We start from the raw sequence: 19,343 nt of genomic DNA, 5'->3' as shown, positions 1-19,343 counted from the left end.
GGTTAGGGATCCTTGGCTGATGAGGGATAATAAGGCTCTGGTCTTGAAATGAAGACTGCATGCATTGGGTTTAAGATTTCCATATCTATATATTCTTAAAGACACGATCAATCTGTGGAGGCCCTACAATCCTCTCAGTCCCTGTAACACTCCCAATCTGCAGAACTCATTCCAATGCGTGTGACTCTTTCAATACAATTCCTACAAGACCCTCTATCGATGTGATATCTTTTCATTGCCAGCACCCACTCTGTCAATGTAAGCTCCTCCAGTGTCTCCATCCATCCAGTCCAATCTCTGCAGTGCTCTGTATAATCAGCCTCACTGTGCCTGGAACCTGGCTTCAATTCCAGCCTTGGCCGACTGTCTGTGTGGACTTTGCATGTTCTCGCCCCGACTGTGTGGGTTTCTTCCGGGTGCTTGGGTTTCCTGCCACAGTCCAACATTTGCACGATACGTGATTGGCCATCATAAATTGCCTGTAGTATTCAGGCAAGTGTGGTTTAGGTGAGTTCACCATGAGGAATGCAGGGTTTATTGGACAGGGAGAGGGATGGGTCTGGTTAGGTTGCTCTTTAGAGGGTTCGTGTGGACTTGTTGGGCCGAATGGCCTGTTTCCACACTGGCGATTCTATTCAGGTTATTGTCCAGTCCTGTCAACCATCCCTGTCTCTTGAACCTTGCCTCATCCCCAATACTCCCCTTATATGTGTAATCTTCAACAGACTCTAAAACACTCCTTGGCGATGTCAGCTTCTCTAGTCTTTACAAAGATCGAAATGACTGGCACCACTTCCTGCTTTTAGAACAATCCCTATAACTCTTGCCATTCGTTACATCACTCCCAATCACTATTCCATTCTGAAACCCCCAAAAACATTAAATCTCTGTAAACTCATCTGGACTATCTATACTTCCTTTCGACAGTCCCGTTCTGAGACTTTCTCTATATCAAAAAAGTCATTAAATATAGGTAACCCTTATTATTGTAACCTCCCTTCAGCCTTACAGCACTGAGGATCTGTAGAACCTCTTTTCAAACCGACAGCCATCTCTGTGTCTGTAATCTCCTCCACTCCCCATAATACATTCTGTCTGAGCTCCTCTGTAGTCCATTAAACAATCTTTAACACTGTCTGTATCAGTGTAACCTTCACCAAAAACACAACCTTCCCTATCTGTGTCAATCCCTACACCAGTCCCTATCCCTCTCAGCTCCGTCTAACAATACAACCCTCCATGTCTGTGTATTCACCCTCAGTCCCTACTCACCTCCCTATCCGTGTAACCTTCTCCATGCATTTTTGCTTCAGTCTCTTCAACTGTCCCTGTCAGTGTAACCTCTTCCAGATGCGAAAACTCTCCTCTTTTTGACTTACTCAGACCACACAACCCTCACTATCTGTGACCTACTCCTATCGGAGAACCCTCCCTCTGTGAACTGCTCCAACTCTTCAACTCTCCATAAGCTCCTGCAGCTCTTCCAGCCCTCCCTCTCTACCAAACCTCTTCCAGTCCCTAAAACACCATCAGTCTGTAGAGACCCTACCACCATCCCTATCTGTGTTATCCTCTCAGGTCCCTGCAACATTCCCGATCTGTAGATCCCACTCCAATGCCTGTGCCTCTCCCGATCCTGTTCCTACAAGACTCATTCACAATGTAACATCCTCCCATCACTATCACCCACCCTGTCAATGTAAGCTCCTCCTGTATCTCCAAACATTTACTCATCTCCATAACCTTCTCCAGCTCTGACAACCATCTGTGTAAACATCACTCTCCACTCGAACCCTCTCTACCGCAGGAACTTCCTCCTTTTTGTGCTATGCTCCCTTATCTGTGAAACTGTCTCCAACCAAACTTGCTACCCAATCTCTCAAAAAAGAATCCAGATTCCACAGCCTCCATGTCTAAATAACCCCCAGAACCTAAGCCTTCCTTTATCTATAAACATCTTCAGTCACGATGACCCTCCATATCTGTTTGTTCCGCCAGATGATATAAAGCTCTTTATCTCTGTAATCTGCTCAGCTCCCAAAAACAGTCCCTGTCTGTGTAATCCAGCCCTGTCCTACAAACATCCTTATCCCTGTAAAGTTCTTTATCCCTCCCAGCATTCCCAACTCCATGAACCTGTCAGCCCTACAGCGCTCCACATTCCTGTAACCTCCTGTGGCTCTATGGTCCTCCTTCGCTGTGAAATCACCTCCAGTCCCCACATCCCTCTCAATCTGGTCCTCTGCTCCAGATCAGTCCATTGGTATCTCTGTAAACACCTCCGCCCCTGACAACTCTTCCCATTTGTGTAACCTCGTTCAGACCCCATACTCTCCAGCTTCCTCCATCCTCTTCCTGCATTGCAACCAAACCCACATGTTTATGTAACAACCTCCAGTGCTTACACCTCCCCGACTCAGTAACCTCTTGCAGTCCGAACAAAGCACCTAAACTGTGAAACCTCTCATTTCCCTACAATCCCCCCTCCCTCCTCAAATGCCTTCATCACCATGAAACCTCACAATGACTGAAGCCTCCTTTTGGCATTGCAACCCTCCTACTGTCTGCAAAGTCCTCCTGTCCTGATATCCCTCCCTGACTCTGTAATCCCCACCACCCTCCAGTGCGCTTCTGGGGAACATGGCAGAGGAGAGAAGATTTGTAGCGTCTGGACCACATTACGGAGGTAGAATTCTGGAAATTACAGATTTGGTCTAATGTCTGTGGTGTGCAGATTATTGGCGAGGACTCTAAAGAACGGATTTATGACTACTTGGAAAGCCATAGTTAAATTAGAGACAGTATGGGTTTGTGAGGGGCAGGTCATGCCTCACAAACCGTATTGAATTCTTTGAGGATATGACAGAATACGTTGATGGCTCATTCAGAAATGAAGGATGATTGGATACAGGGAAATCTGTCTGTCTGGATACAGGATTGGATGGCATAGAGAAGACAGAGTATGGCAGCAGATGGACAGTATTGAGCCTGGAGCTGAGTGACCAGTGGGGTTCTGTTACAATCAGCTCTGGGACTGTGCTCTTTGTGATTTTTGTAAATGAGTTGGATGTGGATGTTGGAGAGTGGGTTAGTAAGTTTGCCAATCACATGAAGGTTGGTGAGTCGTGGGGAATGTGGAGGGCTGTTGTAGGTTGCAATGTGATATTGACAGGACGCAGAGCTGGGCTGGAAGTGGCAGATGGAGTTCAATCTGGAAAAGTGTGAAGTGATTCATTCTGGAAAGTCGAACCTCAATATAGAATACAGGGTGAAAGGCAGAATACTTGGCAGTGTGGAGGAACAGAGAGATCATGGCGTCCATGCCCATAGATCCCTCAAAGTTGCCACGCACATTGATAGGGTTGACTAAAAAGGCCTGTGTTGTATTGGCTTTTCTTAGCAAGGGGATCGATTTCAAGAGCTGTGAGGTTTTACTGCATCTTTATAGCGACCTGGCGAGACCACACTAGGAATATTGTGTTCACTTCTCATCCCATCTTTACAGGAAGGATGTGCAAGTTTTAGAGGGCGAACACGGGAGATTTACCAGGATGCTGCCTGGAATGGAGGGCATTTCTTATGGAGAAAGTTTGAGGGAGCTAAGGCTTTTCTCATTGGAGTGAAGAAGGGGGTGGGGTGACTTGGTAGAGGTGAACAAGGTGATGAGAGGCACAGAGAGAGTGAATAGTCAGAGACTTTTTATCCTATGGCATAAATGACTATTACAAGGCGGCATAATTTTAAGGTGATTGGAAGATGGATAAGAGAATAGAGAATGTTAGGTGGTTGGATGGACTGCCAATGGTTCTAGTAAAATTAGACACATTCGGGACATTTAATAGACTCTTGGACAGACACATGGATAGAGTAAAATGACGGGTATGTAGGCTAGTTTGATTTTACAGTCGGATAAAATGTTAGCATAGCAGCATGGCCAAAAGGTCTTGGGCTGAACTGTTCTGTGTTCTATGTTCTGTCTGGTAAACTGGGTAATAAGCTCAGATCAGTGTAAAAAAGGATATGGCATTCAGGAGGAGCTAGTGAACGGGATACAAAATTTGCTTGATGGTTGTAGACAGAGGGTGATGGGAGACATGTTGTTTTTCTGACAGGAGGCATGGGACCAGCGGTGGAGTGCGTCCGCTGTTGTTTGTCATTTGGATAAATGGTTTGGATGGAAATATTGGTTTCCTGGTAAGTAATTATTTTGGGTGAAACTGAAATTGGTGGTAAAGTGGACAGTGGAGAAGGTTATCTATGATACAACAGGATGAACAGTACTGCTGGGGTGGTGGGCTGAAGAATAGCAGATGGACTTTAATTAGATAAAGGTGAGGTGTTCTAGTTTGGTGAAACAAACCAGGGTGGGTCTTGTACAGTTAATGTTCGGGCCCTGGGTAGTGTTGTCAGTCAGAGACCCAGGGATGCAGGTAGACAGTTCTTTGAATGTGGTGTCACAGGTAGACAGGCTGGTGAAGCAGGCATTTGGGATGGTTACCTTCATTGGGGAGAGCATTAAGAGTAAGCGTTAGGATGTCATGTTGAGGCTGTAAAAGACATTGGTGGGGCCACCATAAAAAAACATTGTTGATCAGTAGGAAGAACTCCTCTAGTCACTTACTTCCTTTAGGAAGGGCATTAAATATTCTAACCTGGTCTGGCCAACTTTTGACTCCAGACCCACAGCAATATGGATGACTCTGAGCTACCCTCTGGGTAATTAGCAGTTGGGTCAAAGAATGTTAGTCCAGGCAGTGACACCCACATCCCATGACTGAATAAATAAAAATCCATATGTCCCTCCCTACCTCTGCAAACACCTCCAGCTAAAGCAATCCATACTGGCTTTGTAACACCGTTCAGACCCTGACCACTCTCTGTAACACTCTCACCACCTCCAGCACCTTCACCTCTCCCTGTTCCTATTGTGTCAATAAACCCTGACCATGGTTCCCCTTCCCACTGCCCTCCTCCTGCTAGCATACCCTTTGCAATCTATTTAACATTTACTCCTAAAACACTCTCTCACTTCAGGATTTTAAGTACTTTTTGGTGATCTTCTCAGCCTCATAATCTAGTATGATCAATTTTTTCCTGAGTGCGGGACCAGTATGGATTTCTTGCTGAGGTTTATACTGTTTCAATGGAATGTCCTTCTGTTGAGTGTTTTACACTGTTCCTTCAAATGTTTTCTGCTGTCCATTTAAAGACACCTGTTTCAGTCTGTTTAGCCTGTTTACCTTGGTCATTTGTCCTCTCACACACATGTAATTGGCTATTTTTGTTTCTAGTTGTAGCTTGTCGTCTGTGAATCCCTTTAGAACTTTATATTTATTTAAACTGCACTTTATCACAATTTCCCGAAGGATCTCTGCAGGTGACATTACTCATTCACTAAGTTTCATTACATGGTCGCTCTGCGTTAGTTATGTCCCTTAACAGTTGCACAATCTGTTTTTCAAAGAAACACTGAAAAAAAATTAACCGAACTCCTCTTCCGATATCAATGTTGACTGTGTGTTGTCCCAGATTATACGAATATTGAAGTTTTCCAAAATTATCACAATGCCTTTGTTAAAAAATTCCAACGAGTCCCTGTGTAATGCAATGATGAGCAATGGTATACTGTTCAGTGGCTAAAACTGTTCTGCTGCTTGTGTCCTTGGCAAGTAGTAATTTACATTCAGACTGACTCTACTTCATGATCTGCAGTCAAATGCTCTCTCTGTAATGCCTTTGCTATCCATTATTTTTAGTGTTACCCATTTTGCCTGAGTTTCCGCAAGATTGTGAACCATTGAAGATTTTTGTTCACCCTGTATCCATGTCTCCCTGGTGTCTAAATCTCTTTTATCTCTGTGTCACAAATCCATCTAGCTTATTACAGTAACGTTGTCCATTTAAAAAAAAACATAACTTACTCTTTCCCACAATTTTCTGTCACAAATCTTTTCGCTGATGTCCAATTTTCTTTAATCGCTGTCCCATCCTGTTCCTTTCAGCTTGTCTTCAGCCACATCCCTATGCTGTTCCGTTGCTTCAACTTTTCTCTTTGGATTTGGAAAGTTCCTTTCACCTGAACCCTGTCCCAGCATCCTCTCTGTCAGATTAAAGCCCTGTCCATAAACCTACCGACATGATCAGCCAGGACTCGGGTCCCAGCACAGTTCCAGTGGGACCATCCAAATGGGTTATTTATTAAATCAGGTATGGGATGTGGGTATCTCTGGCTGACCAGCCTTTCTTGCTCAGTCCTAGCTGCCCATGAACTGAGTAACTTGCTTGGCCTTTGAAGAGGGTAATTGGGAGGCAAATACTTTGCTGTGGCTATGTTGTGCAGAAAACGTGAGGGTGGACAGATGTCCTTCTCTGAATGATATAGCAGCCTGGGATACATTTCTCTGGGCACTGGGGATTTCTCCACCTTTATGCCTGTGAAAACATTTAATACCTCCTCCTTATTGATCTTAACATATTCTGGAACCTCAGCATCCCAACTGAAATCCCCAGCGACAGTGTCTTTAACCTGTGTGAATACAGATGGGAAGTATTCATTGAAGACCTCACCTGCTTCCTCTGGCTCCATGCACAGATTGTACCTTTGGTTTCTCACAGGCCTCCCTCTTTCGTTGGGAATCCTCTGACTCTCACGATGCTGATAAAATACTTGTGGCTTTTCCACAATCGGATCTGCCAAATATATTTCATGACCATTGCTTGTCCCTCATTTTCCACAATCCCCTTGCACTCTCTATACTTGTGAAGGGCTTCACCTGATTTTATTGCACTGTATTTTCTTTATCAAACTCACGATATCACTTGATCAGTATTGCCTGGACTTGCTGCCTTTACTATTCACTCTTCAAGGAGCACACTGGCCCTCCGTTCTCAATGCATCACTTTAAAATACTCCACTTTCCTAACATGGACCCAACTGCAGGAAGTTCCTCCCAATCTCTGTTTGCCAGATCCTCTGTAATGATCGTGATACTGATAGGAGGCACAGTTGTGATGGGGACAGACAGGAGACTTTGTGGCTCCAGAGGAGACCCCAGGATGGTGAGCTGCCTCCCAGGTACCAGGGTCAAGGATGTCTCTGAGTTGTTATTGAACATTCTGAAGGGGGAGGGTGAACATCCAGAGGTCATTGTGCACATCGGTCCACATGACAGAGGTAGACAAAGGGATGGGGTCCTGTAAAATAAGTACAGGGAGTCAGGTGAGAAGTTAAAAAAGCAGGATATTGACATTAATGATCTTCAGATTACTCCCAGTGCCAAGTGCCAGTGAGGAGAGAAATAGAAAGGTAGGCTGGATGGATGTGTGGCTGAGGAGCTGGTATAGTGGGCAGGGTTTTCAGTTCTTGGGTCATTGGGATCTCTTCTGGGGTAGAGGGGACCTGTCCAAAGGGGATGGTTTGCACTTGAAGCAAAGGGGCACAAGTATCCCAGGGAGGAGATTAGCTCGTGTTACCCAGAACGATTTAAACTAGTTTGGCAGGGAGTTGATACTCTGAGTGAGAGAGGGACCATCGAAAAGTCAGGGGAAATACATCAGCCATCAAGAGCAAGTTACCTATTCAGGATATCCAGGGGCACAGTCGAGGGAGGGAAAGGTAACTGGTTTAAAGGGCATTTATTTCAATAGACGAGGCCTGACTGGTAAGGCAGACGAGCTCAGAGCATGGATTAGCTCTGGGGACTGGGATATTATAGCCATAATAGAAACATGGCTGAGAGAAGGGCAGGAATGTCAGCTCAGTGATCTCAGGATACAGAAGTGACAGGCGTGACAGAAGGACCAGTAAGTGAGGAGGGGGAGTTGTCCTTTTGATTAGGAAGGACATAACACCTGTGCATTGAGACAATTCTGTTAAGCAGTCATCAAATGAGGCCATAAATTTATAGGCTAGAAACAAAAAGGGGATGATCAGTCTGCTTGGATCATGTTCTCGACCCTCAAATAGCCAGCGGGTACAAGAGGAGCAAATGTGTAGTGAGTTTGCAGGTACCTATAAAAATAACAGAGTAGTATTGGATGGAGATTTTAACTTCCCCTGGATTGACTGGGTCACCCAGAGTGTAAAAGGCCCGGACTGGGTGGAATTTGTAAAATGTGTCCAAGAAAGTTTCCTCAATCAAGACGTGGAGGGCGCTATGCTCCTCAGGCGGGTGCAACACTGGACCTCTCCTGAGAAAATGGTGGGTGGCACGGTGGCACCGTGGTTAGCACTGCTGCCTCACAGCGCCAGATGACCCAGGTTCAATTCCCGCCTCAGGCGACTGACTGTGTGGAGTTTGCACATTCCCCCCGTGTCTACGTGGGTTTCCTCCGGGTGCTCTGGTTTCCTCCCACAGTCCAAAAATGTGCAGGTCAGGTGAATTGGCCATGCTAAATTGCCCTTAGTGTTAGGTGTAGGGGAATGGGTCTGAGTGGGTTGCTCTTCGGAGGGTCGGTGTGGACTTGTTGTGCCGAAGGGCCTGTTTCCACACTGTAAGTAATCTAATCTAAAATGAGGTCAGGCAAGTGAGTGAAGCGTCAGTCGGAGAGCACATTGCATCCAGTCACCACAACTGTCTTTGTTTTAACATAGTTGTGGAAAAAGATCAGACAGATTGACAGATTTAGGTCTTAAACTGGATTTAGGTCTTAAACTGGAACTGGGCCAATATTGGGGCCATTCAGCAGGATCGAGCAGGGGTTGATTGGGTGAAGGTAAAACTCACACAACACTAGGGTATAGTACAGATGGTTTAGAGAGGAACCCCGATTATCTGAACGAGAGTAGTATTGGATGGAGATTTTAACTTCCTCTGGATTGGCTGGGTCACCTATTTCGTTCGGATAATTGATTATTCGGTTAATCGATTCAATGCCTTTCCTCTGGGGCTCGGAGTTTTCAATCCAGTCTGCTCCCTGTTCAGGTGACTAGGCAGCATCAAGCCATGAGTGAGCCCCTACACCCCAAACCCCAAAAACACACCCCGCTCGCCTCCAAACCCATCCAACACCGCCCCCACCCGCCTCTCAACGTCACCCCCCCAAACCAACCCAACAGTGAATCCTGCCCCCAAAACCGTCTGACACCACTCTCCACCCGCCGCCTGCCCCCACCTCCCAGACACATCCTACATCACCCTTTGCCCGTCTGTTAAGCAGTCATCAAATGAGGCCATACATTTATAGGCTAGAAACAAAAAGGGGATGGTCAGTCTGCTGGGATCGTGTTCTCGACCCTCAAATAGCCAGCGGGTACAAGAGGAGCAAATGTGTAGTGAGTTTGCAGGTACCTATAAAAATAATAGAGTAGTATTGGATGGAGATTTTAACTTCCCCTGGAAGTTAACTCGCCCGTCCCCAAACCCATTCAACACCGCCCCCCGCCCACCACACCCACCGTCCAATCCATGTCCACACCCATGCCTCCGTAAGTGTTATCTAGGTAAGCGGATAGTGAAGAAGGTGCTTGCCTTTATTGGTCAGAGCATTGATTATAGGAGTTTGGAGGTCATGTTGCAGCTGTACAGCACACTGGTTAGGGCACTTTTGGGATATTGCATGCAGTTCTGGTCTTTTTCCTATTGGAAGAATGTTGTGAAACTTGAAAGTGTTTAGAAAAGTTTTACATGGATGTTGCCAGGATTGGAGGATTTGTGCTATTGGGAGAGGCTGAAACGACTGAGACTGTTTTCACTGGAGTGTCAGAGGCTAAGTGGTGACGTTCTTGAGGTTTATAAAATCATGAGGGGCAAGGATAGGATAAACAGACAAGGTCTTTTCCCTGGGGTAGTGGAGACCAGAAATGGAGGGAGTAGGTTTAAGGTGAGAGATGAAAGATTTAAAAGGGACCTAAGGGGCAACCTTTTCACGCAGAGTGTGGTTATCTAGGGAATGATCTGCCAGAGGAAGTGGTGGAGTCTGGTACAATTGCAGCATTCAAAAAGCATCTGGATTGGTATATGAATAAAAAGGGTTTAGTGGGATATGGGCCAAGTGCTGGCAGATGGGACGAGATGAGGAAAGGATATCTGGTCGGCGCGGACAAGTTGGACCGAAGGGTCCGTTTATGTGCTGTACGTCTCTAGGTCTGTCTGGCTCTAAATGTTCTCCACTGTTCATTTACAGCCTGACATTTCAGTCTGTTTCCCCTGTTTACCTTGGTCAGTTCTCTGTCATGCTGGCCCTGTATGCCACCTTTCTGAGATTTATACACCAGGATCCCAAAGTTACTCCATAGCGTAGCTTTCTGCAGTTGATCTGAAACCAAGAGGTGACAGGAATAATCACGAAAGTGCTGGACTGTATGTTAAACGATATGCCAGAAAAACTAACTGCACACTAAGAAACCTATGGAATAAGGGCAGTCCATAAGACCATCATGTATAGGGGTAGAATTAGACCATTTAATCCATCAGGTCTATTCCACTATTCAATTGTGTATGAATTGTTTCTCAACCCCATTCTCTCACTCCCTGTAACCCTTGATCTCCTTATTCACCCAGAACCTGCTTATCTCTGAGTAAGATACACTGAATCACTGAGCATCCACAGCCCCATGAGGCAGTGAGTTCCACAGATCCATCACCCTCTGGCTGAATAAATTCCTCCACACATCTTTTCTAAAGGGTCATCCCTTCACTCTGAAGCTGTGCCCTTGGCGCCTAGTCTCTCCTGCTCGTGGAAACATCTTGCCCACATCCACTCCATCCAGGCCCCTCAGTATTCTGTAAGTTTGAATGAGATTCTGCCACTGCCTCTGAAACTTCATCAAGTTCAGACCCAGAGACTTCACCTGCTCCTCATATGACACGAATTTCATTCCTGAAATCTTTCTTGGAAACCCATTTCTCGTACCCCTTCACATCCTTTTTTCAGACTCTGAATGAATAACGTGTAGAGTGAAGTCCCAACACTGACCCCTGCGGAACTCCCTTCATCACCAGTTCCCATCGTGAAAAAGACTCCTTTTTTCACACTCTCTGCCTTGTGCCAATCAGACAAATCCTCTCTCCGTGCTCAGCATGTTGTTCTGAAAAGGAAATTTCATTTCACACCCACTGCTGGATTTATTTTTCTGTCTGGCTGTAAACAGCAGAGTTTCACCATTACCTTCCCATCTGTAATTCCCTGGAGAAGGTGGTGGGGAGCTGCCTTCCTGACCCATTGCAGTCCTTTGGGTGTAGGGACAGACACAGTGCTGGGAGGATGGAGAGTGGCTTGGAGGGCACCTTGGAAATGCTGGTGTTCCCGTGCACCCGGAGCTCCTGTCCGTCCAGGATATAGTTGTTCCAGGTTTGGGAAGTGCTCTTGAAAGAGACTTCCTGAGTGATCTCAGTTCTACTTGTAGATATTTTATTCATTCATTCATGACGATGAGCTTTGTTGGCTGAGCCAGTCTTTATGATTGATTTGGAGTTGTCCCTGAGAAGGTGGTGGGGGGCTGCCTTCCTGAGCAACTGCATCAGCAGTTGGAAATGTTATTATCTGTGTCCCCACCAGTAGGCGCTACAACACTCCTCACGTCTGTAACTGCACACAGACAATGCAGCTCTCCCTTTTATATCTGACATCCTCCCCGACTTATAACTCTTATAGTTCCTCACAATATCTCACCTCATCCATTCCCATCTGTGCCTGACATCTCTAAAATTTCTTTATTCTTGTTTAAACTTCTGATCACCTCAACTCAATCCCTTTTTAAATTTGTAAACCCTTAAGCTTCTGTAACTCTCCACATAACTGTATTCAATGTCAGCACAGGTTCCCTTCCTAAATCTCTATAATTACAATGGTTGCGTGTGCTAAATTGGCACTTTTCATCCTCCTTATCCATCTAAGAACTTCCAGCCCCTATAATCCCGTATTTGGAATGCTCCCATTCTCTGCACGTCCTCATGTCCTGAGGGTCCTTGAACACCACAAGTTCTCCAAAAGTTTGTATTCCGCCCAGTTGCTGCAAGTCTTCTAACTCTGTAACATTCAACAGTCTCCAGTACCTTACACCACTTGCTCGCTGTCAATTTGCATTTGTTGAAGTCTACACATTTCTGTCAGCAGTTCAGAAAAAGCCTTTTAGACTCTACAAAGCACCGTCATGAACAAGCCACCATCTCTCTATTTCCTTTGCCTTCTTCAATGTCTGACACTGTCACTGTATCTTCCAGCAAACTTCTTTAGTTACTGCAGGTCTGCCTAGCTCCCCGATAACCTGTTCCATCCCATACAGCTCCCTCAATCACTGTAACACCCTCTGCTCTGTCTAATCCTCCTCTTTCCCACTGTCTTCCAGGCACAACGGCGATCCTGTAAGAGAGCAGTGCGGAATGGGGTGTTATAAACCTCAGCTGAGGCTTGAGGCCTACCATTACCTGGGAGTCACAAATGGATGGAACCTGAGAGAGAGCAGCACAAACCGGGAGAATATACATCCGCAACGAGGATCGAGGCCGACTGGGACTTGGAGTTGGAGAAACAGCAGAGCAGGAGCCTCGAAATCAGCATCGAATCACAGAGGGAGTGATCATGTGACAGAACAACTCGGAGCAGGAGCATGAGGCTCACTCACACCTGGGAATTACAGAGGCAGCAAAGTGGGAGGATATAAATCAACACTGAGGATTGAGGCCTAATCGTGCCTGGGAGTCACAGAGACGATGACTCTGTGAGGGAGCAGAGTGGAGTGGGAGCTGGAGGATTACACGTACCTGGGAGTCACAGAGACGGTGACCCTGTGAGGGAGCAGAGTGGAGTGGGAGCTGGAGGATTACACGTCCCTGGGAGTCACAGAGACGGTGACCCTGTGAGGGAGCAGAGTGGAGTGGGAGCTGGAGGATTACACGTACCTGGGAGTCACAGAGACAGTGATGTTGTGAGGGAGCAGGGTGGAGTGGGAGCTGCAGGATTACACGTACCTGGGAGTCACAGAGACGGTGACCCTGTGAGGGAGCAGAGTGGAGTGGGATCTGGGGGATTACACATCCCTGGGAGTCACAGAGACGGTGACCCTGTGAGGGAGCAGGGTGGAGTGGGATCTGGAAGATTACACATACCTGGGAGTCACAGAGACAACTTTCTGCTGCTGGGACCTGCCTGCACTGAGTTTGAAAGAAGTGCAAGAGCCATCACAGAAAAATCTGCAAGTTCATTGGCTGATATATACACCGGTATTAGCAACTGTCAGTTAATTGCTGTAAGTTAGCAATTTATTTTTAAGTTCTGAAATAATGGTTGAGCACAGAAATAAGAGGGAGAAGTGAAATTGTGAGCCAATAATAAATTCAAAGTTTGGGAGAAGATTTGTAGCTCGGGTGCTCGTTGTTGTGGTTCTGTTTTAGGTGGATGAGAGTGTGACTGGAACGATGGTGCAGCAGGAAGGGCTTCAGCTTCCTGGGACATTGGGACTGGTTCAGGGGAAGGCAGCAACTGGACAAGCTGGATGGGCTAACGTGACAGAGCTGGGACTGAATTCATTGTGGGCTGTGTGGGAGGGATTGAAAATAACTTGAAGTGTGCTTAGGATCCAAAAAGGAATAGTAGAGGAGACTACCAGGATTCTCAAAATAATGGGAGCTACAGTTGGTACTAATTTACAACAACAAGTTTATCAGTGGAAGATGGAGTAAGAAAGGAAGCCTTAATCTGAGGTACTCTGCATGAACATAAATACTCAGAATGTAGGGAGTTCCAGATGTAGATTAGTGTGTGGAAATCTGATGTCCTGTTCATCGAGAGCTGGCTCAAGGAATGGCAGAACTGTGTGTTAAATATTGCTGGGTATAAAGGATTCCAAAATGATAGAAGGGAAGGGAAAGAATGAAGGTAGAAGTATTGGTTTAGATTAGCATTAGTTAAGGCGTCCAAGAGAAAGAGGATCCATCCAAGGACAGAATTTGGCTGGAACTACAGAACAAAAAGTATGCAATTAAACTGTGAGGTGCAGTCTGTCTGCCAGGAACCAAAGAAATGATGGAGACAATAAATACGCTGGGTCATTTGAGAGCAATGACAATACTACAGATTAGTTATACTGAGGAAATTAATGTTTCCAGATATAGACAGGGATACTGGTGGTGAAAGGTCACGAGGGGCAAGTGTTCCTGGATTACATGGAGGAGAGCTCACTGCAGGAGTATGTATCCAACCCAAGAGAGCATGTACTATTGGATCTGGTCCTTGGGAAAGAGGTGGGGAAAGTGGATCCAGTGTCAGTAGGGGATGGTTTTGGGGTGCAACAACCATTTTATTGTAAAGTTCAGGATAGTGGTAGCAAATGAAATGCAATAATTGAGAGTGAGAAACATTAGTTGACTGACAGCAGTCTTCAATGGGGCAAGAATGAAGCTGGGAACTTTTCAACAAGGCCAGTGAAATGGTAGCTTAAAATAGTGTGAACCAGATCAGATGGAGATGGGGCTGTAGTGTGACCACGACAGACCTGGATAATCAAATCTTTTCCCCATTTCTACAGGAAGTATAAACAGGCCAACACAGTGAAGTAGCAATGTGTATAAAGGATGGGATCAGTATTATTGTGATGCTCATCAATTTATACACTGCTCCTCTCTGCCCTTACCCCTCATACCTGCGTATTAATCCTATCAGATATTGGTAAACTTTGCAAACTTCAGAAAATAGCACAGTATAGAGGAGATCACTCTGTCCACTGTCTGCATTGGACAAGATGTAACGTTTTTTAAAGCCCAAGTTCTGTCTCCCCAGATAGTGTAGGACTTCAGGTGCAGATCCCAGCACCTTTTTAAAATGGTTTGAGAGTTTCTGCCTCTACTTCGCTTCCATGTGTGACTCCCAGATCCCGACCATACTCTGGATGAAATCACCACTTTCCTTATCACCTCTCTACTATTTCAACCACATACATTAAGTATTCGCCACAGGTAACTGAGCTCTCCAACAGGAACAAGGTATTCTCTCCCTTTCTATCCAGACTCCTGACAATATGTGCACCCCAATCAAATCTCCTCTCAGTATCCTCCATTCCAATCTTTCCCCATAACTGCACTTCCACTGTCACAGGGTAACGGATCTCCTCTATTCCCTTTCCAGTCCAATTCCATCCTCCCATGTGATGGGGTGACCAGAAATGCACACAGTCCCCAAGCTGTGACTCATTATTTATACAATTCCTGCATAAGCTTCCTGCTCTGAAATTCTGCACTTTGGCTGACAGAGGAAGTGATGCCATTTGCTCCATGAATGAGATTATTGCTGTGTCCAGCCTACTTCATTTACCTGCCCACACTGACCATACTCTCAATTATTGTGTATTCCTCTCTCTTGTTGATGTCCCCAAATGCCTTGCCTTGCACTTCTCTGGGTTGTTTGCTCCACTCCCCTGGATCCTATAGTTTCTGTTTTTAAACAAATTTCAGATGGTGGCACTTCCCCTGGTGGGGTGGATAAGGTCACTGACCTCCTTCCTATACTGCTGGGTATTCACCCAGAAGGCTGGTACCCCACTGACCTAGCATCTCTCGTCAAATCCAAGAAAGGGCGGCACGGTGGCACAGTGGTTAGCACTGCTGCCTCACAGCGCCAGAGACCTGGGTTCAATTCCCGCCTCAGGCGACTGACTGTGTGGAGTTTGCACATTCTCCCCGTGTCTGCGTGGGTTTCCTCCGGGAGCTCCAGTTTCCTCCCACAGTCCAAAGATGTGCAGGTTAGGGTGAATTGGCCATGCTAAATTGCCCATAGTGTAAATGTAGGGTTATGGGTGGGTTGCGCTTCGGCGGGTCGGTGTGGACTTGTTGAGCCGAAGGACCTGTTTCCACACTGTAAGTAATCTAATCTAATCTTTAAAAAATTCACATGCAGTTCCAGGTTAGTGCCTCAAACCGACACAGTCAGATTAATTACACACGATCTTCCTTGAACAAATCCAGACCGACTGTCCTGGAGTCCCTGGGATTTCCTCAGTGACCGTTTATCCACTGTCTCAGAACTCCAGCCGCGACCTATTCAGTCAGTCCCTTGCTCTACATTAAACAAAGCTGGCGTGTTAGCCATTCTCCAGGCCTCCGGCACCATCCCTGCATCCGGTGAGGATTGGATAATGTAGGTAATTATAAGGCCGGGGTTTATCCCCGCCTCCTTTTAACAGTCTGGAACATTGTGTTGCCTCTTTCTAAGGATTTGAATCTCCTGTATATTTGTCTGTTCCAAGTTTGTTGCTCCCAATATATCATCCCTATTTTGATCCAGACAGACAAAGGCCTAACCCATCTTATGATTTGGTCAAGTCGCATTTTAATCGGGTTTTATAGAGGGTTTCTCTCCACAAGGTGAATTGCATTTTCTCAGGATACCATCCCCAATCTGCCTCATTAACTACTCTCCCTGCCCGCGTGGTCTTCCTCTCATCTGACACTAACGCGATGATTTTTCACTTTTGTCACAACAACTGCCCTCTGCCTGGATATCCCAGAATGCACCGGCCTCCCTGTTTCCCAGAGCCATCTTTAAAAAGTCATTTTACTCTTGGATTGTGAATCTGAAACTGTCCTGGACATGGCAGAGGGGGTAAAACTAGGGCCCCACTTTGTGGCCAAGCCCCTGAGTTTCTGGTGGATGGCATGGTGCAGGAGAGGGACATTATCTTCCTAAAGGGCTGGCAGGGGAAGCTATGACACCAGACCCTTCCAGCTTCGTCCGAGGCTGACCCCTAGGTCAGTGAGGTACCAGCCGACTGGGTGAATACCCAGCAGTATAGGAAGGAGGTCAGTGACCTTCTCCACTCCACCAGGGAAAGTGCCACCATCTGGGGGGTTGGTGGGGGGGAAGCATCTAGCTGTCCTTCTATCTATGCCTCTGATAATTTTGTAAATATCTATCAGGTAGCCCCATAGCCAATGATACCCAGGTGCAAATAAACCATGTGTGTTCAATTTCTCCTTCTGGGTAATACCCTCCAAACCAGACAATATGCTGGCAAAACTTTTCCATACCCTCTCCAACACTTCAGCATCGTGTGGCAACTAGTACTGAGCACATAATTCTAAATGTAACTCGAACTAAGTTTCTCTACAGCAGCAATATGACCTGCTAATTTTCATACTGCATGCTCCGATGCCTGTCTGCAAGTTTGCAGTCAGTTTTCTTGATCACCCTATCCACCCGTGTTACCACTTTCAGGGAACTGTGGAGCTATACACCTAGATCCCTTCGGATGTTGATGCAATCAGTAGTTTTTCCATCCACTTTATACTTCTCTCCTGCATTTGACCTTCTAAAATATATCACGTCGCAACTGTCCAGATAAAGTTACATCTGTGTTTTCTCTGTCCAAGTCTGCAGCTGACCTACATCCTGCTGTATTCTCTGGCAATCATCCTCACAATCTGCAACTCCGCCAATCTATTTACAGATCTCCAGTCACAACAACACTGTTCCACCCCTACTCTGTCTTCAATGACCAAGCAGTTCTCTATCCATCTTACTAACTGACCGCTGATCCCAGTTCACTTCACCTTCTGTATGAGCCTGCCATAAGGAACCATATCAAAGGATTTGCTAAGGTCCAATTGGCCAACATTCAGCCCCATGCCCGCATCAATCAATTTTGTCACTTTCTCAAAACATTCAATTAAGTTTGTGAGACATGACCCTCCTCACGCAACTGTGTTGCCTGTTGCTAGTAAGTCCATACTAGAGTACTGTTGGAGCTACACTCATTCAGACAATTGATTATTCCATCATATTCCTGACTTGAACCTTGCAGAGTAGATTAGATTCCCTACAGTGTGGAAACAGGCCCTTTGGCCTAACCAGTCCACATCAACCCTGTGAAGAGTAACCCACGCACACCCAATTCCCTCTGACTAAAACACTTAAAAAGTTAGCATGGCCAATTCACCTGGACTGCGGGAGGAAACCCATGCAGACACGGGGGGGGAATGCGCAAACTCCACACAGAGGGTCGCCCGAGGCCGGAATCGAACCCAAGACCTTGGCGCTGTGAGCCACCATGCCACTCTTGATGGTTCCCGTAGAGTGGGACGTATGTTAGGCCGTGATGGTTACTGTACAGAGGGAGGTCTGTCTGGCTGTGATGGTTACTGTACAGTGGGAGGTATGTTAGGCCGTGATGGTTACTGTACAGTGGGAGGTATGTCGGGGTGTGATGGTTACTGTACAGTGGAAGATATGTCGGGCCGTAATGGTTACTGTACAGTGGGAGGTATGTTAGGCCGTGATGGTTACTGTACAGTGGAAGGTATGTTAGGCCGTGATGGTTACTGTACAGTGGGAGGTATGTTAATCTGATGGTTACTGTACAGTGGGTGGTATTTTGGGCCGTGATGGTTACTGTACAGTGGGAGGTATGTCGGACCGTGATGGTTACTGTACAGAGGGACGTCTGTCTGGCTGTGAGGTTGAGGAGTGAATGAGCTGTACAGAGTATGATTCTGCTGCTGCCGATGGCCCTCTGCACCTCATGGCTGCATCATCATTAATTATACAATCTGTATAAAGTCTGTCCCATTCAGTACTCAAGGGGCTACATATCATGGCGAGGAGGGTCTGCAAAATGTGAAGGTAGCCCTTGCTCCCCATTGTGGAGCGACCATTCTGACTGATATTTGAAATGGAGAGGTGTATCTGCAGCAGGCAGATCGGTGACGATGTGGTCAATGATATGTTTCCCTTTTATTGATTCCACCATAACCTGCCACAGAGCAGTCGAGCAGCCACAGGATCCAGCATCAATGCTGAGCACTATCATTAGATTGGATTCCATACTGTATGGGAACTGGCCCTTCGGCCCAACCAGTCCACACTGACCCTCCGAAGAGCAACACACGCCTCTCTGACTAATGCATGAACACTTTGGGCAGTTTCCCATGACCAATTCACCAGAGCTGCACAGCTTTGGACTGTGGGAGTAAACCCATGCAGACACAGGGAGCATGTGCAAACTCCACACAGGCAGTTGCCCTATGCTGGAATCAAAGCTAGGACCCTGGTGCTATAAGGCAGCAGTGCTAACCACTGAGCCACCATGCTACCCTATATTGAATATATACCAAGGAGCTGTCCCCCTCTGCCTGGCTGTGTCCTGTCAGTGGGACAGAACCTACCAACGAGGGTGGTGATGTTGCCTGGGACATAGTCCTGTTCACAGAATCCTGCTTTACAGACAATATCTGACTGTTGCTGATTAGTTCATGGGAAATATATAACAGGTCACTTTCACATTTTCTGTAATGAAGAGTTAATATCACTTTATTTCTTGCATATTTTAAAATAAACCAAATATCATTATTTTTCAGTTGATAACTGTTGAAGTGAACAATAATTGAATTACCAGAGCGCGCAGCTAACTATTA

The sequence above is a fragment of the Chiloscyllium punctatum genome, chromosome 4, assembly GCF_047496795.1.
Source record: "Chiloscyllium punctatum isolate Juve2018m chromosome 4, sChiPun1.3, whole genome shotgun sequence".
Lineage (NCBI taxonomy): Eukaryota > Metazoa > Chordata > Chondrichthyes > Orectolobiformes > Hemiscylliidae > Chiloscyllium > Chiloscyllium punctatum.
Note: the sequence above shows the minus strand (reverse complement) of the source record.